At 50.0% G+C, this 26,417-nt stretch overlaps 1 protein-coding gene across 11 annotated transcripts in view; it reads right to left on the bottom strand.

The window, feature by feature from the left end:
* PTK2B (protein tyrosine kinase 2 beta) overlaps positions 1–26,417 on the bottom strand; it is a 123,120-nt gene that overhangs the window by 65,329 nt on the left and 31,374 nt on the right. Inside the window, exon 1 of one of the 11 annotated variants that reach the window (XM_070505159.1) lies at positions 11,232–11,277. The exons of 9 other annotated variants lie outside the window; for them this stretch is intronic. The gene's annotated coding sequence lies outside the window, so the exon portion shown is untranslated. Of the gene's footprint in view, positions 1–11,231; positions 11,278–26,417 lie in introns of those variants that run through there. One more of the 11 variants, XM_070505157.1, reaches the window with a different exon arrangement.

The raw sequence follows: 26,417 nt of genomic DNA on the forward strand, positions 1-26,417 counted from the left end.
TCATGCAAAATCCTGAGGCCCTCCTGGCTCAGAGAGCGTTACCCCTTCCCGAGCCAGGACTTGGTCCTGAGAGGTCCTGGAGAGACTCAGGGTTTGGTCAAAACACCCCAGTCCAGAAAGGTAGTACCCACATCTCTACTAACACATGACAACTCCTCAAGGCACCCCAAACTCTCACCTGTCAGTACAGACCGATGATGAACCGCCAGAGGATCCCCCAAAACTCTCTGAAGCAGAGCACCTCAGGTGTGACGTGAGGAAGGCCTCAGGCCCCCTGTCTTCAGGGTCTTGGAGAACACGACCCTCAACCTCAGGCACAGGCTTCTCTCACAGCCACTCCGCCTGCCCACTCTCTGACCAGCTCTGTAACCTTGGGTGAGTTACTTCACCTCCCAGCCCTAATTTCCTCACCTATAAAATGGAGATGACGCTGCTGTCGTGTTGTCCTTAGGGAAGGACTGTGAGGATGAAGTGTGAAAACATAAGTGAAAGTCATTATGGGTAATAAAGCAGGATGCAAATGAAAGGCTTTATCCTTTCAAGTAATCATGGTGATTACTTGCCTATTTTCCAAAATCTTGTCTGATTATCTGTACTCTCCATATCTTCTTCCTGGCAGTGACTCTCCAAGAAGAAAAAAAATCTGACTTGCAGCGTTTGCCAATTTCCGTGGTGTAAATATTCTCCCCATGGCTGATTTCCAGCTCCCAACACACACAGAACGCAGAGTTAGGAAGAGATGAGAACAACCCACTGACTCTAGCTATGATTTCTGACAACAGAACTTGCCTATTGCTCGAGATTTTGCCCGAGTACTTGAATTTCTCATCAGCAGCTTGTCTCTGGCTTTTGATATTCACGAAATACTCTGACTCTCAACTTGTGAGCCCAAAGCCCTGCCCCTTCCTCCAGCCCAGACCTGGACCTCCCGCCTGGCAGCGCCTCCTCCCTGCGTCCTCGCCCACCCCAGGCCCTCGGAGCAGTGTCAGAGGAGACAGCATCCCGCCTCACTAGCAAAAACCCTGGCTCCGAGCCATCATGGGCTCCAGCTTGCCTCTTAACCCCCAGATCTGCCCCAGTGCAAGCCAAAGAATAACAAACACAAGGAAATGGGCTCAAATTAACACAGGAAAAGTTTTGATTGGCTATAAGAACATCTTGGCCAAAATCTGCAAAGGGTACTAAGGGAGGCTGTACAATCTCTGAGTCCCTGAAGTCTTCAGGAAGAAAATAAATGACACTCTTCCTGAATGGCAAGACATTCACCTGCCTGAAGGAGGGGAGACTAAAGCAGGATTTAAGTCCCTTCAGATCCCTGGGTTTTCACTGCACCTGTGACAGTGTGGCTGTGTTCCTGGCATGGGGAAGATTTCGGGGTAACAGGGGTCAATATCACAGAAAAATACAATCTTTTACTTGAAGACATTGTAGGGTAATGCTATGCCTTACTGAATACATGCTGTGTGCCAGGGAGTGCACGTAAGTAATCTCTAATTCTCTAGAAAAATTCTGTAGGATAGGTAATGTTAGCTTCATACCCCAAGAGAGGAAACTGAGGCCTAGTGAGGTGACCTTGACCAGATGACACAACTGGTAAGTGGCAGAGTAACACCCCAGGGTGTGCGGTATGGCAGCCCCCAGGCCACGAGTTTTAAGCCCAGGTTTGAATGAGTCAGCTGTGTGCGCCTTCTCCCTGACATCATGGTGCCTTTGTGACTAATGGTGCTCTTTCCATGCTCCCTAAATCATGGGCAGAACTTTCAAACACTACACGGCTGGTGTCATGTCCTGCCACCGTGCTTAGGAGTTAGTGCCCAGCTCTGCCACCGACTGGCTCTGCTGTCTGGGAAAAATAAGGACACTGCAGAGAATTCATCATAAAACTCAATGTATTCCATTTGAAGGGCAGCCTTTTATTCTAATATCATCTTCCCAACTTTTTTTTGGTTTTCCAATGCTCATTCATTTATGAAATGACAGTGATAGTCTCTGGCAATTGACATCGAAGCTTGGCCTCTTGTGGAGCCAGACGTGAGAGCAAATGCTGTAGGTCCCGAGGGTCAAACGCAGTGTCTTAAGGACTGAAAGCTCTGCCCATACTTTAGGGAGCACAGAAAGTGCACCATTAGTCAGAAAGCAGGATGTCAGCGAGAAGGTGCACACATCTGACTCACATGAACCTGGGTTTGAAACTCATGTCCTTGGGGCTGCCACGCGGCACAAGTCTGGGGTGTTACTCACGATAGACTTGGAGTTAGGCATCACGGTGGCCTTAAGTCTCTGCAGCTCTTGTCCAGGTGCGTGATTGGACAGGGTTGCCTCGCTAGGCCTCAGTTTCCTCTTTTGGGGTATGAGGCTAATTACCTATCCTGTGGAATTTTCTGGAGACTCAGAGATTGCTTATTCACACTCCCCAGCACATATTTTTAAATGCCTGTGACTTGGCAAACAAAATAATCAGAAACGCCATACCAGTCCCCACTTGTAAAAAATGAAACTGGCCTATTAGCCCAGGAGCAGGTGGTCGCGGCAGCCCCTTCTGTCTCCAGTGCCCTGAGGCTGCCTTTCTGCAACACCCACCTTCCTCCATCCACCTGTCCACCTCAAAGATTGCCCCACCTCCTACTCTTTGCTCACACACAGGACATCGTCTGTTCTGAGAACCCCACAGAAGCATAGAAGCAAGCCTCACACAAGCCCTTGGGATCTAGCAGAAGCCAGAATGTCACGAGACACACTTTTTATTTCCACTCTGTCTCTGAGTCACTTCCTCTGGCCGTTTCCACATCAACAAAATGGAGAACACATGCCTTTCCTCTGCAAAGGCCTGCTGGGAGCAGCCACTTAGCTAACTGGCAATGACCCTGCAGTCTCAGGGAGCCAGGCCTGCATTTCTGGGCAAGCTGGGCCCCACTGGCTCCATGCAGCGCCCCCTCCCAGCCCAAGCCCTTTGAGCCCGCAGTTCCCGCAGGGCCAGTCTCCTGCCTGCTCAGGACTGCCCAATCCATCACACGGTTGAGCCCTTCCCCTTCTCTCCAAGCATCCCTCCCCATTACCTTGCAAAGGAAGGAACCAGAAAGGTTGTGATTATCGCCAGCTATAATTCAATGTAATTCAAAAAACATTTATTGAGACTCTAGCACATTTTCAGCTTGCCGCCTCCGCACACATTACCCACTCTGGATCATTCTGTTGCCGGCACCTGCCAACCCAGAGGCCAGCTGACTTGGGGCTGGCTCTCAGGGGGGTAGGAGGGGAGCAACAAGGGCATATTCCTTCCCATCCTTCCTCGGTAACAGAACCTCCGTTCTCCTCACTAGTTCAAGGACTTTGATCTCTGCAGCTGGGCCGATTTTTCTTACCTCCTACGTGTCCTCTGGGCTCCACTGTTTCCCCACGCTTCAAAAAACCACACTCACCTTGCTCGTTATTTGCCAGTTCATGAGTGATTTGGGCTGGCCTGTTTTTCCGTCCTCCCTTCCTCTCTCCTTCCCTCCCTCCATTCTTTGCTTCCTTCCTTCCTTTTCCTCTTCTCCCCTTTTCCTCTTCCCTCCTTCTTCACTTCTCTCTCTCTCTCTCTTTCTGCCTTCCTATGCTTTGGGAGGCCTGCCAGACTCTGGAGATATGAAGATAAACAGAAGAGGGAGGAGGGTCCCTGTCCAACAGAGACTCACAATCCAATAAAGAAGAAAAAGGTGAAAACAAAACAGCCACAGCATGACCTGGGACCTGATAGGGGTCTAAGCTTGATGCAAGAGCAGCGCAGAAGAGGACTTGCCTACGGGACCCTGGGACCTCAGGAAAAGGTGACCCAGCAAGATTCATTCAAAAGCACATGACAGGACGCAGGGCTGGTGAGGGGGGTGAGGGGTTGTTGGGAAATGAGATGAGATGGTGGCAACATGCTAAGGAATCTGAACTTCACCCTGTGGAGATGCAGATTTTCATTTTGAAAGTATAATTCTGGCCAGAGGATGAGGCACAGGCATGAGCTAGAGGCAGCAGGAGCAATTCGAATAAGGCCCTGTACGTATTCCACAACTGGCAATCCAGGGCAATCCGTGATTTGTAGCACCTGCCAACTTCTCTGGGGTAAATGCTTCCATTTGTAATTTTCAAAACCACACTCTTTGTCATCTTCAACCCCAATCTAAATTCTTCTCCAACTTCTCCACTTTCAGTCATGACCTCAGCCTTTTCCTTCTCTCCCAGCCTTCAACTCCAGCAAATCTCATTTCCCTCTCTGAATGCATTACACAGTTGGTGGTTGAGCAGGGAAATTTGGTACCATGATGAATCAATGCTTTATTGGGGGTTTTGAGTTCTTCCCCATTTTCTTGAGAGGTTAATGAGGAGGCCAGATGACAAGCAGGTAAATTCATAATTGGTCAAATGATTTCTCCTAATAACTGCTGATCAAGCGTCCATATTAACCTGAAGAACAACTGCTGTTTTAATTGGCCCTTGTCCATACCCTTTAACTTGGCATTAAGGAGTTTGTGGTTATCAGACAAGAAGCACCAGGTTGAGCATGCGATTGGGGGAAATTGTGACTTTAATTGCAGACCATGAAGGACCTTCAAAATCTGCACAGGCTGGCAAGACATGCCAAGTGTAACAAAATGCAACTGGTGAAATGGGATAAACGTGAAGTTCTTCGCATAGATTTAGAAAAAAATCTTCCCCAGTCTAGGACGAGGAAAATGCTGTTTAGCAACAGGATGGATTAAAAAAATGGGGTTTAAGCTAACTGTGAACTCACGGTTAGTCACTATGATATGACTATCAAAGAAGTTAACACAGTGCTAGAGTTACTCGAAATTCCCTAAAATAGGGGTGGTGATTTTCTCCAGAGCTCTGTATAGATGTGGCCATCTCTATGGCACTGCCAGCCCAGGGGCCCCACGGTTTAAGAGGCTACTGTCTAGGGTGAGGACCTGGAAGCTTGGGGACACTGTCACATGACACAAGCCCCAAAAATTAAAGGGAGAGGGGAGTCCTGGAAAGTGGGGACAGGATTGCTGGTTTCAAACGGTTGGAGGGCTGCAGGGCAAAAGATGGACCCAACTCTTTCATCCAAGAAAAGGTTAAAAAAAACAGTGCAGCAGACAGACAGAAGGGACGAAGGTCTTTGCATTTGCAGACCACACTCCATGCATCCCTTTCTAGAGTGTTTGCAGCCTTGCCATCTTGCTTCTATCTCCCAAGGCAGATTTCACTCCCATTTGGAGGATGAGGAAAAGTGACGGAGCAGCTTGCCCAGGGTCACCTTTCCTAAGTGGCAGAGGCAGGACCAGAACTCAGATTTCCCATCTTAACTCAGCAAACACAGCCTACAGCCAAGTCCCATCGGTGAGCCCACCGCTCTGTGCTTTGTCTCCATACATCAGGGATATCTCTGCGCCTATGGGGATAGCTCAGATGAACACTGCTTTTCTGATGTGGCCCCTAGAAATCTGCTCAAACAAAAACTTACACATAAGCCTATCAGTTTCTAGCCATGCAGCACAGAAAGGAATACCGGCCTTTTGATACAGTAATATGTATAATAATGATGGTGACAGAGAATTTTATTATTTTTTATGATACATTTAATAAACAGAGGAAAAACTGACAATGAAAAGAAAACTCAAGTACCTTTTTTTTCAACCAGAAAACACAAACCCAGGTCTAACAGGACAGGTGTTATCCCCATCATGTATCACCACCTTGAAAACAACTAGAATATCTTCTCGAACAGCTTTCTCTGCCTGCCAACCCCCGATCTGGTACCCTTTGCTGACCCAGTATACACTACAAACTTGCTTTATGTAAACAGATACCAAAACCATTAAACATGACGATGCCCCCCATCTGTACATGGCAGCAATCAGCTTTTATTTTAATGTGAATTGGATAAAACAGCAATTTAGATGCCCCGTCAAGCAAACCAGATGCCACCTGTGTGTGAAAAGACTTGGGAAAATTAAAAATAGATGGAAAAATCCTCCGCAGTTAAAAACGCTAATGAAAACAACTTTGAGGTCTCCCTACAAGCCTATTAAACAAGCCAAGATATAGAGAAAGAGAAAAATAATAAAATCTTATGTTCATGGGCTTGAAATGAAACTGGTACCACTGTCAGTTGATTCAGAACTGGCTTTCTGAAGAGCAAGCTCGTTAAACGTAAAACAGCTCTCAAGTATTGACCTGGTCACTCAATTCTGAGAGATGTGCTCCACATATCGAAAGCCGGGGCATGGGTCATAGGGACAAAGATGTTTGTAGCTGTACTATTTATGAGAATGAGACAGTGAAATCAGAAAAAAATGCTCAGGAAATGCTCAGGGGGAATTTAAGCAATATTAATAATAAACATGATAAAAATATAAGCAGTGGTAATATATGAAAATATTTATACAAAAAATGTTAAGCGACAGGGAATGGAGTTTGCATACTGATTAGAACTACATAAAAATGCATCTACATTTAGAATTACATAAGGTTTAAAGATCTCTTGGGGCCTTTCTGGTGGTGTAGCAGTTAAGTTTGCGTGCGCCTCTTCGGCAGCCCAGGGTTCGCTGGTTCGGATCCCAGGTGCAGACCTACACACTGCTCATCAAGCCATGCTGTGGCAGGTGTCTCACATATAAAGTAGAGGAAGATGGGCACAGATGTTAGCTCAGGGCCAGTCTTACTCAAAAAAAAAAAAAAAACCTTAAGTTCTTTTACTGTTATATTGGTTAAATATATTAAGAAAATACGTGGCTTCCACAAGGTTAGAAGCCGGCCCCCGTCTGTTGTCTACCCCAAGCTCCTTCTCTGACACAGTCTTACTTTGGTATTCTCCACATGGCCTAGAGCGTGGCCAATCTCTCATCCCAAAGTTAGACTAGAGAGCAAATAGGCTCCTGAAATCTAGGTTCCAGGATCCCATCCAAAATCAAGATTCGGGGTGAACTAGGGTGAGACAGATCTGAACCGAATCTGCCACGAGAACCCCAGACTGCAGGAAGCTGTCCTCCACTCTAGACAGTTGTCCAAGAGACCAGAGCATCCAGCAATGCCACGGGGGCTTTCACACTGTGACCCTGACTCCCTCTCCAGCCCTAGACCTCGAGCGCAGTCCTCCTCCTCCCTTCATCCCTGCATGCCCGTGGCATTTCTGAGAACTAAGAGCAGTTAACACAGAGGACTGTCCTTGACCTATCCTGGGCCAGCACTTCACACGCATGATGAGCCTGTTCTATCCCAATCACAAACCTAAAAGGTGGGCACTGTTATCACCCATCTCGTGCATGAGGCAACAGAGGCCGAGCCAAGTGACTTCCTGAAGGTCATACGGCAAGAAGAGAGCAGAACTGTGATGGAGTCCAGAGGGGCCCAGGGGTGGGCACCTAACCGCCACAGCCTGCTGTAATCTAGAGTCTGGGACTGCCCGTGAAGGAGGCCTCGGCCCGTGGACACCCCCAGCGTGATGTCCTTCGGGGCTCTGGTTTCTAATGGGGAGAAGAGTGGACCAGTGGACCTGAAATATAACCTCAAACAGCACTTGGTCCCGTGGCTTCTGCACCCTGCTGTATGCACACGTGCCACTACGTATATTGACACAGATTTTCTTCTTGACCCAACCTCAGGCAGGCTGCTCTGAGGCCTTGCTCAACCAGGCCTGAACTTTGGCTTCCATCTCTGTCCATGTAGAGTCCAGCTTTAGCAAGAATCCTGCTAAGTGGGTTTAGCCAGAATTCCCCACCTTCTATAGCTGATTCCCTCTGATCAAATTTCTCACGCCTCTCTACCCCCGCCCATCCCTTAGGTGATGTCTGATCACCCTGGCCCACCTTCAGCAAGAATCCTCTTATGTCAACTTAAAAAAAATTACCCTACCCTTCCATCTACTGACCCTCACCCTGCTCCTTGGCTATAAATTCCCACTTTTCCTTGTTTTATTTCAATTTCTTTCCCCTATGGAAAAGCCCCATTGTAGTAGTCCCCTCGAATAAAGTCTGTCTTACTTTTCTTTAACAACTGTCTAAATAATATTTCTCCAACAATATATTTGTATGTATATGTGTATGTGTATTTCCCAAGCCTTGCTTCTGTCCTAATGAATGGAGACCTCTGGGGCTGGGGCCCAGCCATCTTTTTTTCTCCGTGAGGAAGATTGTCACTGAGTTAACATCTGTGCCCATCTTCCTCTACTTTGTATGAGAGATGCTGCCACAGCATGGCCTGATGAGCGGTGTGTATGTCCATGCCTGGGATCTGAACCCATGAACCCTGGGGCTGCGGAAGCAGAGCGTGTGAACCTAACCACTACACCACTGGGCCGGCCCCCATCTGTATTTTTTAATAACATCCCAGACGATTCTGATACATGCCCAGTGAGGATGGAGCCCTGTCTCACTGGTGAGAACTGAATTTCAGAGAGACAAAAACACGAGGACCCTTGGTGGGAACCCAGGCCCCCCACTCCCAGGCTGCAGGCCCCCCACTCCCAGGGCAGCGTTCAACAAACACGTAGAGTAGCGACTGGTCTCAGTGAGCTAAGATTCTTAAATGCAGGACCTTCCTGGGTGTCTCTGAGCCTCTTATTTCAGAGCACAGTAGTGGTTTCTGTTTTAATTTCTTGTTACCCAAGCCTATTATTGGGAAACAGACAGAAAGAGAAGAAACAGCTGGTTTCAGTTATTCAGAGCTCAGAAAGTTTAGGGGAACTCTTGTCTTTTAGAACTCCGGCCACAGTGGTTCCAAGGTAGGGAAACCCTGAGTTCAGTGGCAAGAAATTCCCCAGCTTACAGCTTTTCTCTTACAATCTCCCCAACCACTACTCAAAATCAAACAAAAACAAAATAAGATGCAAAGGGAAAACCCAACCCCAAATTCCCTGAGCCTGAAAGGTAGCGAAACTACTGCTATCCTTTTAAAAGAGCCACAGAAGGAAAAGGTCTCGTGAACCCCAAGTCAGATGCACAAACTCAGAGGCAGGCGGCCAGGCCAGGAGAGAGCTGACCCTGAAGGGCCCCTGTGGGTCGTGATTTGAGCAGGAGCCCTGAGAATGGGAGCTGATGGGCAGAAAGCTCAGCGATGTGCCAGCAAAAAAAAAAAAAGAAAGAAAGAAAACCGAGAAAAGCATGGTATTTCCCCACAGCTCCGTCCTTCTCTCCCAGGTCAGGAGCTTCACGCATAAATTAATTGCTGTCTGTCCTAAAAGGCAATTGGTAAGGAGGCTACTTAGGCACATGCAATTAAAGAAATAGAGGAACGCCAAAGATTGCATGCACGGGCTCTACACAAATATGCTCCCATGGGTACAACTGGGTAATAAGCGGAAGAGAAGGAGACAGAGAAACGACAACTGTTGTAGGTGGGAGGTAACTAAGTTTTCCCTTTAACTGGTTTGGTTTCAATGATAAATACTTCTCAAGGGCCACTTTGGCTACCTCTCTAGACACATCTGACCCAAGCCTGAAAATAATGAGGACTCCACTACCTACTGCCGGCCCGGCACGACCATGCCCCAGCAGCCGAGGAGGGGCTGGGGGAGTCCCAATCCCGGCTCTAGTTCCACAAAGACCCTGAGTCCCGCACCCCCCATGTCGGATGTAAGTCTAGGTTTGGCGTAACGGTCCTCAGCCCTTTCTTCCTTTCTCTCTTGTTTCACTGAGGTTTCCGAAGCACACAGGAAGTCAGAAAAAAGAACAGCAAGCCACTTCTCCACAGCTTCGCCTCAGACACGAGGCAGGAGGGAGAGCGCGAAGCGGAAAGTGCCTGCGACAGAGGAGAGGCTAAGGGAACTGCGCGCTGGGGTCCTCCCTCCACCACAGGGCAGGCCAGGAGCAAGCAGGAAGGGGTGGGAGCGCAGTGCCAGCCTGTGTTCACTCCAGCTCCTCAGGAGTCTGCTGGGGAACCCAGTTCTATTCCTTTTCTCTTTGTGTTGACAGAATTTTCTGGTTACCTTATGTACACACGCAAAAGCTGTAGCATTTAAATTCTTTTGAATCACATTCAACTGCCAGGAAGATACTTACAGAAGTTGGCCGAGTCACTCGACTTGTGGGGACCTCTGTTTTCTCATCTAAGAAGTGAGTGGATTAAGTAAGAGGAATGTGCTTCCAACAAAGTCTTGAGCACGAATGTTTCAAACTGTTACAAGTGGTAGCCTGGTTCCTGAGGGTTTAATTCATCATTGTTTGGCTAGAAGTGCTTCAGTGTTTGCAGAACCCCCCCAAAACACCTTTCAGGGGTCCTGAATTCCACGTTAAAGCTGCTGGTCGACATTGGCTGCTTCCCAAAGTGCCCTCTTGGATCTAAAACTCTGGGAGCTAAAATCATTAGCCACAAGGAGAGACCCTGGGTCATCGAGGAGAAATGAGAGCGCCGAGAAAAAAATGTGAGGGCCAGGAAAGTTGTTAGGAAGGAAGGAAAAGAATGATTTGGGATATTGATAAGGGAGAAAACATAACAATGAGGAAGATAAACTCATTGGTGGTGAGAACCACTGAAGAGACTTATAAAGGATCTGTTTTTAGCTCCTTTGTTTTACAGAAGAGGAAACTGAGGTCAGAGGTATCAAGTGACTTTCCCAAAGAAGCAAAGCTGAAACCTTGATTGTGAGGAACAGAGCAGAGATCCTTTGATGGGGCACAAGCACAGTACTGAAGGACCCAAGTCTTTGTCAGAAGGCCCATCTTACCCAAAGCAGATCCCCTTGTGAGTGCTAGAGGCCAGGTGATCCCTTATGGAGTGACTGTGAAGATGACGCCACCCAGGTACAGAGTTAAACAGAGGAGGAAGAGGCCTCTGACCTTCTGCTCCTGCATCCAACACCTCTCTGGTCTTTACCTCTCCCTACCACTGTAAACTGCCTTCTGGGAGAGGCTTCTTCCAGCTGGGCCAACGTGCTTGCCTGCCCAGAAAATGAGTCCGCATTTTAATGGCAGCCTAAAGTAGACCATTCCCCCCTCACAAAGGCAGTAGCAAGCGACAGTCCACAAAGCATTTGCCCTTTCAACTTCCTCCTCTCTCTGGAGGCGGTGGTGGCCCCTTACAGGGGAGGGAACACTGGCTCAGAAAGGGTTAAGACCCACAATCGGCAGGAGGCAGAAAGGGGAAAGGGTAAATGAGGCCTTCCAGGAGAGGAAAGCTTCTATCACACTGGGCATGGAAGAAACCACCTTTGGAGGCCTATCCTGGCCCAGGCAACTCAGTGGGACAAATCCTGTTACCTCCCTGAACCTTAGGGTACTCACCCACAAAAGCTCGGTATGTTGACACCGTCCTCCTGAGAACCGGTGTGAAGGTTAGCGAAAACAATGTATATAAAGGCACTTGTGAAAAGCCACATCCACAACCGCAAGTGTTGGTCATGATCACAAATCGTTCGTGATCTTCTGGTTCCTTCAAGTGTCTACACAAACATGCCAATGACAGGGACTCATTCTTGTCAAAGACAACTCATTCGTTCCATTTTTGAACCATTTTCAGTTCCAGAGAGGCCTTCCCTGTGTTGCGTAAAGGAGTTTTTCTACAACTTACTGGCAGATGCCTTGGGAGATGCCAGGCATGAACCGAGCCCCCCTCACCTCTGCTTTGCCCAGCTAGTCCTTGTCCTAAACACAGGACTAGAAACAGGAGGGTTTGGGGTAGAGGGGGTTCACAGATCATTCCAGACCAGGATCACCCGCTGCTCACACACATTTTCATGCTCACCTCACAAAGCCCATAGAAATCAGTTTGGATGAGCTATGTTGACAGAAAAGATGGCAACCAGATGCTTCCAGAGGCTACTCAGCCTCCCAGCAGAGGCCCTGGGAAGGTGCTCCAGCCTCCCAGCACCTACCTAGACTTGCCTGACCTGAGCCTGTCCTGAAGCTGCCAGCTCTCAGGGTGTAGTTTTCGGTTCTCAGGATCTGAGAGCTGCATATGGGCTTTGGGTCACATATCCCTGGACCTTTTCCCACAGCCTTGCAGTCATGGATGTGGCTCCTATTGGATGCTCCATCCACTGTGAACTCTGGCCCCTGCTCATCATTGAGCTGACGTGGCCATCACACCCCCCTTCGTCCCCATAGCACCAGATGAGGAAACTCACCTCCCACTCCTGGGTTCTATTCTTGGCTGTCGACATCGTCATCACCATTACCATCATTTGTCAAGTGCCTAATTCTACATGGCTGTGTGCCAGGTGAGGGGAATAAAGAACCCAGAACACAGGCTGCCCTTCATGCCGCTGTGGTCCAGGCCCTTCTGGGAACAAACAGGTTGTATGGGCAGAATACTGAACCAGACGTGGATGGACACAATGCACTTATTATACGCAGCTGGGCTCTCCAAAGCTGGGGAGCAGGGCTAAGTGCATAACTGAAGTGAGGCGGGGAGAAGAGGTCCACAATGGGAGAGGCCCCAGGAGGCAGGGTTCCTGTGTTGAAGCGCTAACCTGCAGGACCTCAGAATGTGACTGCATTTGGAGATAGCATCTTTAAAAAGGTGATTAAGGTAAAACGAGGCTGTTAGGATGGGCTCCAATCCAATCTGACCCATGTCCTTATAAGAAGAGGAAATTTGGACACTCAGAGAGATACCAGCTCCATGCAGAGAAAAGACCATGTGAGGACACAGAGAGAAGATAGCTGTCTGCAAGGAAAAAAGAGGCCTCAGAAGAAACCAACCCTGTGGACACCTTGATCTTGGACTTCAGCCTCCAGCACTGTGAGAAAGAAGAGTGTGACGTTTACACCTCCCAGTCTGTGAGGTCCTGTCATGGCAGCTCCAGCAGACTAACCCAGGCAGGACACCTGGGTTCCGGTTCCACCCCTTCCCTACCTATAGCTGTGAGCTTAAGACGTCCTTTCAGCTCTCTAGTCCTCCACAGCCTCTGTAGTGCGCTGCTGATCATGCACCCACAGACCGGCCCGGGTGATCAGAACACTGTAGGATTTAGAGTCAGAGCGGGTCTCGGAGATCAATCAGTCTGGTGGTTTCCAAAACCTGGGTGCTACTCAGGGGGAGACTGTTGCAAATACAGGTGGCCTACTATAGATTTATCCGTCAGAACGAGTGGGTGGGGCAAAGGAATAGGAATCTTCATTTTAGCGGGAATGACTGGATCACCATTGATAAGCCTGCTGCAAGGGAGGGAGCTGAGCTGCCCAAGTCAGACATTTGCTGCAGGACAAACAAAGCTGGGACCCAGGATGCATCCGGCTCTCAGACCCGGGCTCCAGGTCTTCCTTGGGCGTCCCGGGCAGGGTAGGGGGACTCAGAGCCTCACTGTGCTGGCAGAGACTGCACTTCTGACCAGTATTCCTACTGGCCTGGGAACCCCAGATGCTGCAGGCTAAGGGTATGTTCCCATCCATGTGATCCTATCATGGACTCTCGCGGATGAAGACTGTGAGCTGCTCACTCCAGCCCCTTCCAACCGCACTGCAAGGCCGAAAGGCCCTGCTCTGCAACTAACCCTGAGACTCTGACCAAGTGGGTTCACCCCTGCAGGCCTGGGTCCTCTCTGTACAAAGACAGAGTGAGGCTGTACTCTGGGGTCACTCCCAGCTCAGATGTGCTATCTGACGACAGAACCTCAGGGCAGCAAGAACACAGAGACATCACCTTGTCCAGTGTTCTCCTGGACAAACGGATCCCCTTGGGGCAGGTGGGCAGGGCCTTGCAACAACCATGTTTTCCAGTTTCTGTATTTGGTGCTTTGACCTCTGGGGCCTCGTTGACCCTGGAGGGTCTGCTCCTCCTGTGTAGGCCAATTCTTGAGAGCCTGCCTCTCATATGCAAATCAGTCAATCCCCAGCCCCACCCCTAATCACCTCGTTTATTGGCTTTCACACTCTGGGCCACTATACCCTGCTCTAATCACCCCAGGCCCAGGAACCAGACAACTGGGGACAGGTCCCATGGGCCAGAGCCCACCGAAATTGCTCAGATTACCCCACCCTAAACCTGCTCACCTTGCCTCACCTATTCCTTTGCAAGGGAACCACAGTAAAGACTCTTGCCCACATTTTCCCTTCTCCCTCTGCCTCCTGAGCCCCCCTGGGGCTTCGCCCCCCTGTGTGGTGGGCTCTGCCTCCTTTTCTAGGGACCTGTGAGTATGAACTTCCTTCAAAAGTCATCTCTGTATCTGCAAGTCTTACCATACCTGCTTAAAACACATCCTGGGTCCCTCAAAACAGGCCTGCCATGGCCTGAACCTCTGGGACTGTGTGCAACCCCTTTTGGGGTTCAATCTCCTCCAGCCTACCTCCTGTGTGCCGTACAAACATTCTCGCTGTCTACAAGCACCACCCACGAAGAAGGTGTGGGAGCCCCGATCCAGTCAACCCCCAGTCTGGCAATCAAGTCCCCTCTGTGGCCCGGCTGCCCCCTCAGCCATGGGGTTCTATTGCCTTGTGCACTGGGCCTTTCTACTTCCAAGGAGCTCTCGTTGCTGGAAAAGTCTGCATTATGCTCACCACAAACTTGCCTTCTCACAGCTGTCATCCCTGGTTGGACTCCTGTTCTCTAGGGACATTCAGAATTGGTTTAATCCCACTTCAGTATGACATCCCTTTAGCTATTTAAAAGTAGCTCTCAGCTCCCTTGAGGCATTTCTTCTCCCATCTCAACACCCCCGGTTCCTTCATTGTGCCTCAGAAGTCGAGAGTCATGTTTTTCATGATTCTATAACTCTAGAAGATTCCATCCCAAGGCCCATCTCTGAGGCTCAGTTTGAAGGAGAAGCCACTCTGACCTAAAAACATGCCTGACCTTCATGACATCACTTCTCATTTTTCATGAGATTTCAAATGCGAAATCTTGAATTTTAACTTGGTACAAACTTACAAAACATGGTAGCTACATGGAGGTGCTGGGCCTCTCCCAGACACTCGCCCAAGGCCAACTCTCTCTGGACGGCTTGGCTAACCCCCGCTGGAGGAGGGGATGGAGTTTTCCCACCCCCACCCGTGGCCCCTCAGCTGGTGGCTGCCAGGTGAGAACGGATGCCTGACCTTCACGTGCCTGCTTCTTCCAGTTTTTCATGAGGAGCTGAAAATTCAGATTTTTAATGTGAACTCTTTAATTTTGAAATGTTGGCGTAAATTTACAAAACATAATGTAAACTAACAAAAACATGTCTGTGGATTGGACCGAGGCCCAGGACAACCAGTTTGCATCCTGTCCCAACTCCAGCTGGGGTCCTCTTCCCTTCAGGACAGGGTGGTCACTCAGCTCCTCCCCAGCGGCCTTCTCAGCTACAGCATCCTCCAGCCATGGCTCTCTGTGCAGGTTAATTTTATGTGTCAACTTGACTGGGCCACAGGGTGCCCAGTTATTTGGTCAAAGATTATACTGGGTGTTTCCATAAGGGTGTTTTTGGATGAGATTAACATCTACATCAGTAGACTGAGTAAAGCAGATTGCCCTTCCTAATGTGGGTGGGCTTCATCCAATCAGATGAAGGTCTGAATAGAACAAAAGGCTGACCTTCCCCTAAATACAAGCAAGTTCTTTTTGCCTGATGGACTTTGAAGTGGGGCATTGGCTTTTTCCTGCCTTTGGAACTCAACTGAAACATCAGCTCTTCCTGAGTCTTGAGCCTGCTAGGTTTTGTCCTGGAACTTCACCATTGGCTTTCCTTGGTCCCCAGCTTGCCATCACAGATCTTGGGACTTGTCAACTTCCATAATCATGTGAGCCAATTTCTTACAAATAAATCTCTTTATATATATACATATACATGTAAATATATGCACACGCACATATATATGCATCATATATATAGGATATATATGCATATTTATAGGATACATGTGTGTGTGTCTGTGCATGTCTGTGTGTATGTATATATATCTCCTATTGGCTCTGTTTCTCCGAGAAATCCTGACAATACTCTCTCCTTAACCAGAAGAGAGCTCTAAATCTAAGGAAGAAGCTTTATATTTTATCCAACAAAAACACCTTTTCTGGTTCTCTACCTGAACTTTTAGACTGTATTTCTATTGCTGAATAAATATAATACCAATAACAACTATCATTTATCAAGCACTTTTTGTGTGTCAGTCACGGCATTAAGTAATAGACACACACACACACACACACACACACACACACACCCCTTCTTATCTAACACCCTGTCCCCTTATCAGAACACGTGAGCATCCGGGGAGGAGAGGGCAGTGTGAGTCCTCCCTACCACTGTACGCTCACACCTGGACGAGCGCTTGGCAAGGAGGCACTGAATAAATTACGCATGGAATTAAGGAATGAATTGTTGTTTAAAATAGAAACTCTTAATATCCTCATATAACGGATGAAGAAACGGAATCTCAGAGACACTAAATACCCAGCCCAAGGTCACAGGGCTAAGAAATGGTGGAGCTGAGCAGACTCCCAAGTTTTTTTGAGATCAAAACCCACATTCCTGCCCCTCTGCCCCTCCCGGTGTACACGGAATGGCCAGGCCCATCCAGTGCTCCACCCGGACATCACACCTACGACTCTCTCTGCTAGTGGGACTGCCCGGAGTGTGGCCCCTTCCCACCTCAGCACCCGCACCCACCACACCGACAGCTCTGCTACCAAGCCTTCCACTGAGGTTTCTAAAGACTAATTTGAGAGTCTAACCACAGCTTCATCTTTAAAAATAAGACAAAAGCAAGAGAGGAAACCCACTGAAAGGGTCTTGGCTAACTCTTTTCTCAGAGCTGCTTCAGGTACCAGAGGAGACCGGCTGGACCAACCTCCAGGCTACAAGGCCAGACCACAAAGCAAGTGGAGGGAGGCTGACCGCTCTTAACCCTGGGTGAGAAGATGGTTTTGAGGACATGTGCACAGTTTCCAGAAACTACCACATCCTTACATTCTGCCTCTGCAGCCCCATGTGCATCAAGCCACACAGCAGGCCAGCAGATAAAGGACTGACGGCGAGTGGAGTTAAGTAAAGCTCACCAAAGGGGAAACACAGCAAGCACAGAAGAGGGGTAGGAGAGGGCAAAGGGCAAGGGCCGTGAAGGAAGGGCTCCAGACAGACCCAAACAGAGGGGAGAGGCTTACACCATCATGGATGCACGCCCAGACCCACTTGGAAGAGAAGGCACAACAAGGGATGATTAATAACCTGGTCTCCAGTGTAGCCACACACACAAGTCTCTTCATTTGCTCCTTACTGACCAGACCCTCCCACCTCCAGGCAACCAGAAAGACCCCTGATTGCCTTGCTCCCTCATGGCAGCCATTTCAGTCCACAAATACACTGGGTGCCCAATATCCGCTTTGTCCAAAACAAACAATAGTTTAATTTCTCTTTCTGTTCCTGTAGCATCAAGCCCGCATTTCAATGATTTCAGCACAACGCAGCCATTCTGATGATGACACAGTGAGTTATGAGGAAAACTGCACAGTTAGGGTGTTAGGGCTCCTTTGTAACTCCCAGGAGCTCCGAGAGCCTGAGAGCGGCACATCCCCAGCGGGACCGCAGTGGCTTCATCTAAGCACGAGGGGCTGGACCAGCTCGTACATTCTTTGGCTTTAAGTCCTTAACATATGAACTCCTGTGCCACTTGACATTGAGTTCTTTGCACGTCCTGGGGGCCCCAAGCCTAGCACAGGGCCTGGCCATAGCAGGGGCCCATACATGACTGGGAGGGGGTCCTGTATAAGATGGCACAAGGAGAGCTACTTGGCAGTGAGTGGGGTGGAAGGGGTCTTAGGACAGGCCTTTAAGAAGAGGGAAGTGGAGGCTGGAAAACACTGGGAAGAGGGCGGGCATAAAGAGGAGATGATATTCTTTTCTTCTTTTATCCCAGTATCACAGCTCTGTTTATTCTGAGAAGCAACCAGCTGCAGCTCCAAAATAGATATGCTGAGAAACGCCTCTAATGACAGAGAATGCTTCTGCGGGGACCAAGGTTAGAACAGCCCTTTTCAGGGGATGGGAGCAGAGCAGAGCCTGGAAGGGAGACACTCCTGGCTGCTCTTTCCACGCTCCCTGTGCCTGTTCTCCCTGCTCCTTCCTCGAGGCCGAAGACAGTAGTGGTTCTTTCCAGAGTCTCCAGGGGATGAAGCTGACCAATAACAGAGCAGAACATGGCCCCGCAGTTGAGGGCAGGTCCCCATGAGAGTGGTCAGCCCCTCTCTGACAGGGGGTCCCACAGCCGGGTGTGACAGATGGTTCTCTTCTCCCCAGACCTGAATATCATTTCCAAGCAGCTTTTCTGACTGCAGGAGAGATAATGAGACAACCTGATAGAACCAGCGAGTTTAAGGGTGCTGTGCTAAGAGTGTGTGTGTGCGTGCAGATGCAAAGATAAATGCACCAGATGGAGTTAAAGAGGCAAGAAAGACTCGACTTAAGACTGTTGCAATAGGGGAGAGAGATTGAACTCATCTTCAGAGACAAGAGGGGCAGCTGGGCGTTTACAGCCCCCAGGCAGGTGAGCGAGTCGGTGGGTGGACAATTATTAAGAGGAACTTGGTTAGGTATCAAGGGTGGAGGGATTCTTGGCAGGCCAAGGATGAGGCCTAGTTGAGAAGAGGGCTCAAGGGAGCTTGACTGAAGTTTGGTCAAGGAGAGAGTCCTTGTCAGTGGAAGGGAAGCAGAGAGGTCAGTAGTTTCGGGAAAGAGCTGTTCTGCTCCCTTACCTTCCTCGGAAACAACCCAACACGAGCGTCAGCTCTGATAAGAGCACCAGACCGTCGTCCATACACCCGTGGCAGAGTGAAAGGATGGTCCTCAGCTACCTGGAACTGGTAACAAGGGCAGTGTGGTCTGGGCCCCAGGAAGGCCAGTCCCATCCCCAAAACTGGCCCAGCCTGGGCCTGACTCCACCACATCCTGTTCCCTGGGGCCTTTTTTGTCCCCGGCTCTGGATGAGGAGTCAAGGAGATCCTGACAGGGGTTTTCTGATCAACAACTACTGCACTTGCAGGGGACGGATATAGGGTGATCAAGGGGGAAAGAAGATCTTCCCTGGAGGTCTCAGCCTGCTGCCTGCCCAGCTGGATATCTGGCTGGAATGGATACCTGGACGAGCCCAGACACTCGCACGCCTGGTTTGTTTAGTCTCTCACCATGCCAGCAAAACCAGGTGGATCCAGGCCCCTTCCAGGACCCATGTTCTGGACTTTTTGTTTAACTTCCCAGAACGCCAGACCCTCCAGCTGCTTCCCTTTGCCCCTAGAGGGTCTCTCAGAGAGGGTGGAGTACTCCCAAAGCCAAGAGGGCCACTCAGTCAGGCTTCACAGGACAAAGGGCCCTTCTCATTATTTCCAAGTGAGTCCATTCATGCAGTCACTGTGTGAGCGTGTGTTTAAAACTACTAATTGGTGAAAGTAAACACTTAAAATACATCACGATATTTGTTGCCCTATTTTCATGTTTCTTCTTTCTTAATGCAGAGAGCCTCTAAAAGTGGAAGAGGCCCAGATCTCTCCAGAACTTTAGAGACTCTGCTTTTAGGGAGCTTCTACCTCTTCAAACTGAGCATTAAACGCCAGGTAAGCCAGAGTCCAGCCTCCTCCTCCCCTCCCCCGCCTCCATCCAATGTTGTTTCTTAGCTGCTACTCGCCACACCCCTCTGCACAGTCTCCCACCCCACCCTCACCCTGCAGCACCCTCTCCTTTCCACACACACAGACCCACAAACACCAACATCCCCTGACTACTTGAGCTGGAGCCCCAAGCTGGCAGGGTCCTCTCCCAGCCTCTGTTCTATGTGCTGGGAAGTTTCAAACGGGACTTCCTGCCTCCCTCGGAGATGCAGGCTCAGTCACAAGCAATCTGCACGTTGCAAAGTCTGATGTGCACAGGAGCCCTGCTCAGGAGCTGTCTCCCTGGGAGTGGGAAGTTAGCTAGTGAGGGGGATGCAGGAGGCAGAGGTCTCTGCCGTTCCTGGATGCCGGCTCCGATCTTGGCCTGGAATGGACTCTGTGGGAGTTTTGGCAGACCCTGATCTGGCCGGCTGCAAGACTTCCTAAACTTCACTAGGCCAAGGCTGGCCTACCACCACGAGACCCTGGGTGCCCAAATCTAGAAGCTGGATGTTTCCTGGAAAGACTGTGCTGTTTACATATGAAACAGACTAGGTTAACGTAAAACCTCTGGAGCCCGGAACAGGAGGGGTGGGAATTAGTCTGAAGCCCTAAAAGAAGTCACCAGCCCCCTCCAGGGGGAAGGTGAGGTGCACTGGTAAACACCTGGGATGGTGTCTCAGTCCCGATCGGGGAGCTGTAACAAAACATCACAGACTGGGTGGCTTATAAATAACAGACCTCCATTTCTCACAGTTCTGGAGCCTGGAAGTCTGAGATCAGGGTGCCAGCATGGTCAGGTGAGGGCCCTTTCCCAGGTGGCAGATTTCTCATTGTATCCTGACATGGTGGAAGAGGCAAGGGTGCCCTCTGGGGTCTCTTTTATAAGAGAACTGATCCCATTCATGAGGGCTCTCTGCTCTTATGACTTAATTACCTTCCAGAGGCACAAGCTCCTAAGACCATCACCTTGGGGGCTATGTTTCAACACATGAATTTGGGGTGGGGGACACATTCAGATCATAGCAGAAGGAGAGATTGTGGAGGTGGGAGGCCCTGCGGGGGCTTCTGTCCTTAGGGAGTTTGAACTAATTCTAGGATCAGGATGAGATGGAGTCCCCTGAAATTTTCCAGGCTGTGACTTGTGTCACCCTAAGCCTCAAGTTCTTAGACATGATTGTCTCTTTTTGGTTGACATTTCCTGTCGATCACAGGAAGTAGAATTTCAGGTGGGTCACTGTGTTATTTGAAAAAGAAACTGAGAAGTTTCATCGGAACATCTGGAATGTGGCAGAGTAAAAAGAGATGAGGGTGGTGGTGCCAGGGCTGATGACCAGAGGTCTCGTGTTTCTGGGGCAGTGCCAAAGGGGAAACACTATAAAGACCTAGGGTGTGATGGCATTGTTTGTAGTCCTCCTCTCGGGACTGCTAAGTCTACAGGGCTTCATGACCGCATCTCAGAACTGAACCCTCCAAGGGGCCGCTTTGTGGACTTTCACGGGAAGGTAAACTTCCAACAACTAGCCATACCGTCACCATCACTAGGTCATCTCCAGTCTTCCTGGTTTTAAGATGTGTGCCCCTTGCTTTCTAGGAGGTGGAGTTATTAGTAATAATGACTTTAAAACAATAGACATATCTTGGGTATTTTTAATGTGCCAATTACAAATACTAATTCTCAAGACAAAGCAAAGAGATGGGTACTACTATTCTCCTGCCATGTTACATGCAGGGAAACTGAGGCATAGAGAGGTTAAGGTAACTCTCCCAATATCCTGGAGCTAGGAAATGGCAGATCTATCCCTTACTTCCTTAGGTCCATCACACCATCTCTCAAGGAAACACACAGGACGCTGTCCCACTGTAGAGGAAAGCAGCCAGGGCTCTGGCAGGACCCTGTTCATACCAAGTTGTTTCTCTTCCCATAGGAAATGTGTGTTGCGCTATACCAAGGTGAACTTATGTGCTCAGCCACTTTCCGAGGGTCCTTCTGCTCTCCTCAGCCTGGGGCCAGATGGCAGGGACCATGATTAAAATCAACTCAACAAACATCACGAAGTACCACCCCCCCCGCCAAAGTGGGCAGACAGAAGAGAGAACACAAAGGCGAAGTGTGATGCAGGAACTTACAACCAGGTTGGGCAGACAGATGTGTCCACACATTAATTCCACACGGTAAAGTGCGGAAAGTGCTATAAGAGAGACACAGATCAAATTACAAAGGGGGAGCAACGAAAGGGAAAGGAGTTAACTTCACCCGACTGGAAGGGAGCTGGGCCTTCCAGGAAGGATAGGTTTGTAAACAAAGGAGGTGGGCGGGGAAGGTTGTCAGAAAGTGAAGACTCGCTAAGGATTCAAAGTGTCAAGGTGCATGAGGTGACTCTACCTGACAGCTATGCACAAGACAGATCTGCAAGGACACACCTTAGGGGCAGCAAGTTGGTGGCTGACACATCGATTTAGGCAAGAAGAATTAGTCTTACCCTGGATGGGAGGTAACAATAAGGACAGATAAAGGGAGGTGTCTGAGGTGGAATCCACAGGAATTAGTAGCCCAGTGAAGGAGGAGCCAACGTCACCTACAACCTTCTCCAGTCAATGGCAGCATGGTGAGGCTATTCATCAAGTCAAAGGATGAGAAGGTCGGGCTGGAAAGTTCTGTTTGGGGCTGGGCCATCCGTGGGTGGGTAGAGAAAATGAGAAAATCAATCACACTTACTTAACAGTAGCTCAAGAATTCATGGGCCCAATTCTGTTTGGTCCCTGTGACACTCACTAAATGCTATGTCTCCTATTCTCATGCCCCAGTAAGTACCTTTCTAAGGTTCCTTTTCATGAAGGCCACTTCAGCTTCCATCTCTGTCATGAAGCTTTCCTTTCTATCCCTCAATAAGATGAGCTCTTGCTCCCAATTTGGTACATCTTGCTTGTTGTGAACATGCTATGCTCACTCTTTGGACCACAGGTTTCTCATAAGCTGGCAATAGTACTGTCTACACCTTTTTCCCCAGTGACATTTAGCACAGACCTTGCATGTATGGAGTAGGCCATCATTTACCCAGCAGTGTTGAACTGAATGGCCCAGGCCCAATCCCCTAGGGTACATGCTCTGCAGCTGCGTGGGGCCCTCTCCTTGCACACCCATGGGATGCCCTTTAGTGCTAGCAGGAGATAACAGCATAGCTCCGTCCCTTACTAGTTGTGTTGCAGACACAGTTCCAACTCTTCTGAGCCTTGCTTTCCTCCTCTGCAAAATTGGATGATAATGCAGCTGTTTCAGAGTTGCCGTAAGAATTCAACTCGTGGATGCATGTAGGGTGTGTGGACAGCGTGGGGCACTCTGCAAGCGGCGTCAGGGACAGAAGGGTAGGCTCTGGGTCTAATCTTAGCCCTGCAGTAGCCTGGGTATTTCCTTACTTCCTCATCTGCAGCACGAAGGAGAGTAATCTTGACCCACAGAACTGGGGGTGGGTGAGACAACCAGAAAGAATTCACAGAAACACGTAACAGAAACGCTTAGTGACTGTACCAGCTCAGCACGTGGCTGACCTTTCTGGGGCTTCTGCCAAGAGCCGTCACACAGCCTACCCCAGGCACTGGCCAGACTGTGTGCCTCTGTCCTGCTCAGGGGAGGAGGTCCGTGATGAGACAGATGGAGATTTGCTACGGGAGCGTTGTGGAGTTGGAAGAAAGGGCAGAGTTAGACCCAAATCAGACTCACAGAGGCTTAGAGAGGGAAGAGCTGTCAGAGATCATGCCATCCAAACTTCAGCACAGCGCAGAAGTTACCTCTGGGCCACCTTCTGCTTGAATTCTCTGAGTGATACGGAACTCACTACCTCAAAATTTTAGCAGCCTGTTCCATTGCTCAGAGCTGTAATTATAAGAAAGCCTTCTTTTACATTCAGCCCAAATACAGTTTTCTGTAACTTCCTGGGTCTGTCTTCTGGGCACACACATAACAAAACACGTCTTACGTTCACCTAATGACCTTTCCATCCTGGAAAACAGCTCATCTGCTCCTCTGGGTGTTCTCCAGCCTACGTGCTTCAAGTCCTTCAGATAGTCCTCACAAGACTCGAGCTTCAGATCCTTCATCTCCCTAGATGCTTCCAGCAAGCTCTTCCCACTAGTTCAAGATGGCGCTCCCAGGACTGAGTCCAAGACCACAGAAGCGCCATGGCCTGATAGAATGAGCTGGCCTGTATCCTAGTCCCTACCCCAAGAGGGGGATTCTCCCAGGGTCAATGGGGCACCCTGTGCTTTTACCCATTTTCCACCGTGAGCAGAGCAGGAGAGGCTGCTGCCCTAGGCAGACCTGACTCAGGAGCCGATATCCCAGCCAACTCTGGCCACGTGGGCATCGTGTGTAGTCCTTGCCACAAAGAAGTGGGACAATGCTGGCAGAGCGGTGACATGCCAGCACTTATTGCGCTTCCCACCAAGTGGTTCTAGATTTCACGTGGGAACGGCTCTTCACCTGCACGTTGACTCCCACTCTGCTCTGACAGAGCTCCTCTGAGAGAGAAGCACTAAGATGGCCAATGATGGGACCCAGTGCGAGGCTGGGTCCCCCTGTCCAACCACAGGCCTTCTGATCACCCTGCTAGCCTCCTCAGTGCGGGGTGGGCTGCTACAAATGGGTTGCCTACAAGGCCAAAGTGTCCCCGGGAAGTCCTGGTGGGGTAAGTTGAGGGGAAGGCCCCACAGTTCTAGGGGGTGGCAGTGGGGGTGGGGGTGCTGGTTTGCCAAAGATGCCAGGGAAGGAGGGATGGGTAGTGACCGAGTGGCAGAGAACAGGATGAAACAGACTGTCCCAGTCCCCTTTTTCTCCCAAACATCTCTCAGGGGAAACATAGAAAGCCTCCCACAGGTGAAAAATTCACCCCAACAGCAAATTCCCACCAGGCTGCTGCTGCAGGCTTAGGAGTCTAACTCTTCAAGGCTTTTCAATCAGACTAGCCCAGTCACAGGGGCCAGGGGACACTGAGAGCCTGGGTCTCGCCAGCAGAAGGAAATGACACATACCTGCCGCGCTGAGAGGGAGCCTCTGGCTGGGTGAATCACACCCAGGAAGTGGAAAGGGGAGAACAGGTTGGCCAGGAGGGCAGGAAGGGGAGGGAGACGAGGCCCCGGGAGGCACAGGGTGCTGGCACTGCCACAGGCTTCACTTTTCAACCCTGCCTTCAGGTTATGACCTAGGTCAGCAGAACGATAGGAGGTTGGGGCCAGACCTGGAGTGGAACAGGCCTGCCAGGGTCGGTCAGCAATCTGTGTCCATAAAAGGAAGCTCCAAAGAGAGACCAGGGCCTCCGTGTCCCACTGCCCCGGCCCGGGCAGGTTAGTAAACACCAAGTCGGCACACACTCAGCGCCTCGTTTATGACCTTTTCATGACGCAGAGGTTGCATTTTCTTGGCACAACTGGGCAGTGCTGGCTGCAAAGGTGGATTGAGGATGAGAAACCTTCCTGAGGGAGGGTACTGGATCGTTGGGGTCATCAGTGACAGGAAGTGGGGGTGGGGAGGTGAGCAAGGTGACTCTGGGTACAGAGGCCCAAGGGACTGTACCTCACTGGAGACCTAGAAACACAGGGCAGCTGGGGCCTCAGCAGCACCCACCTCCCCGGGGAGACCATCTGGGCTCGCAGAGATAGAAGGGGCCCTCCAGCTCCCTTAGTGCAACCTCCTAGTGTGACAGAGTGGGGCCTGGCTCCCACGCACTCCTTACCCAGGGTCCCCCCAGGAAGTCGGAGGGAGAGTGGGCTGTGGCTTTCCTCACTCAGGGCTCTTTCCTTTAAAAAACCCAACCTCCCTGCCCTTCCCTCATCACCCCACTGGCTATTTGAATGACCAAAAACTTTGATTTAGAGAATAATAGAGGGCCTTTTTTTCTGGTCATCATCACGAAGGAGAAGAAATCCTCAACTCTAGACCCAGAGGGCAAGAGAAATACAGTTTTAGCCCCTCATCCGCATCTCCACTAGTTAGAATACACCAGGTGCAATGTTCTGTAGACAAGTCTTTCAGGTCCCCTTTTTTTTTCTAGTTCACAGCATATATGGCATCATTTGGGGGTAGTTCACAGCATTTTAGGGCAACGTGCCAGGGGAAATCCTGCCTCCTGCCATGCACCCGCACATCGACCCCACCAGGGTAGGGTTTGATCACACTGGGCTCCTACTACCTGGCCGGGCAGAAAGTCAGCTCCCAGCTCAGATCCGGCTCACACACTGAAGGGTGAGGGAGGGCCCTGGCCACAATGCTGCCCCATGCAATTAAACCCTCCTTAGGCTGTCCTCTGGCCTTTGTGACATCTTGCTTCTCCTTTCCTGACCGTTGGCTGAGTCAGGCCCCACTTGGAGCACCCAGCGCGGTAGAACAACGTCTCTCTCCTCAGCCGCGTTTGCCAGAGTTGCAAATTTACAGTGACTCTTTAGACGCCTGATTCGAGTCTGCCTCCTCTTTGGATGCTACGCTCTGAGTGGCCAGGGCGGATGGAATCTCTTCACCCAGCGCTGTGCCCCAGAGTCTAGTTGACTCAGCGACATTTGCTGACTGAGAAAATGAAGGGGAGCTTCCGCCAGTGTAAGGAGAGATCGTGTGATTCACAGTCATTGTGAGGGATTGACCTAATGCAGACCGGGCCCGCCCCTCTCCGAGAGTGTACAAACGCTGGATAAAACATAACAATCACACCCAAGCTGGAAAGAGGAACTTCTCAGGTATCAGAAACTGAGGGTCTCACATCCAGAACCATGAATGGGAGCTAAGGCTGTGGAGACCCCAGGGCCAGGGGCTGGGGTCACATCCATGCAGGGTGGTGTCATCCGGCTTCAGATTCTTGTGAGGCGGGGACTGAGCACAGAGAATGAACAGCTGTCCTCACAGTGCGATGGGCCCTGGAAACACGGTCCAC

This window comes from Equus asinus, chromosome 3 (genome assembly GCF_041296235.1).
Source record: "Equus asinus isolate D_3611 breed Donkey chromosome 3, EquAss-T2T_v2, whole genome shotgun sequence".
Classification (NCBI taxonomy): domain Eukaryota; kingdom Metazoa; phylum Chordata; class Mammalia; order Perissodactyla; family Equidae; genus Equus; species Equus asinus.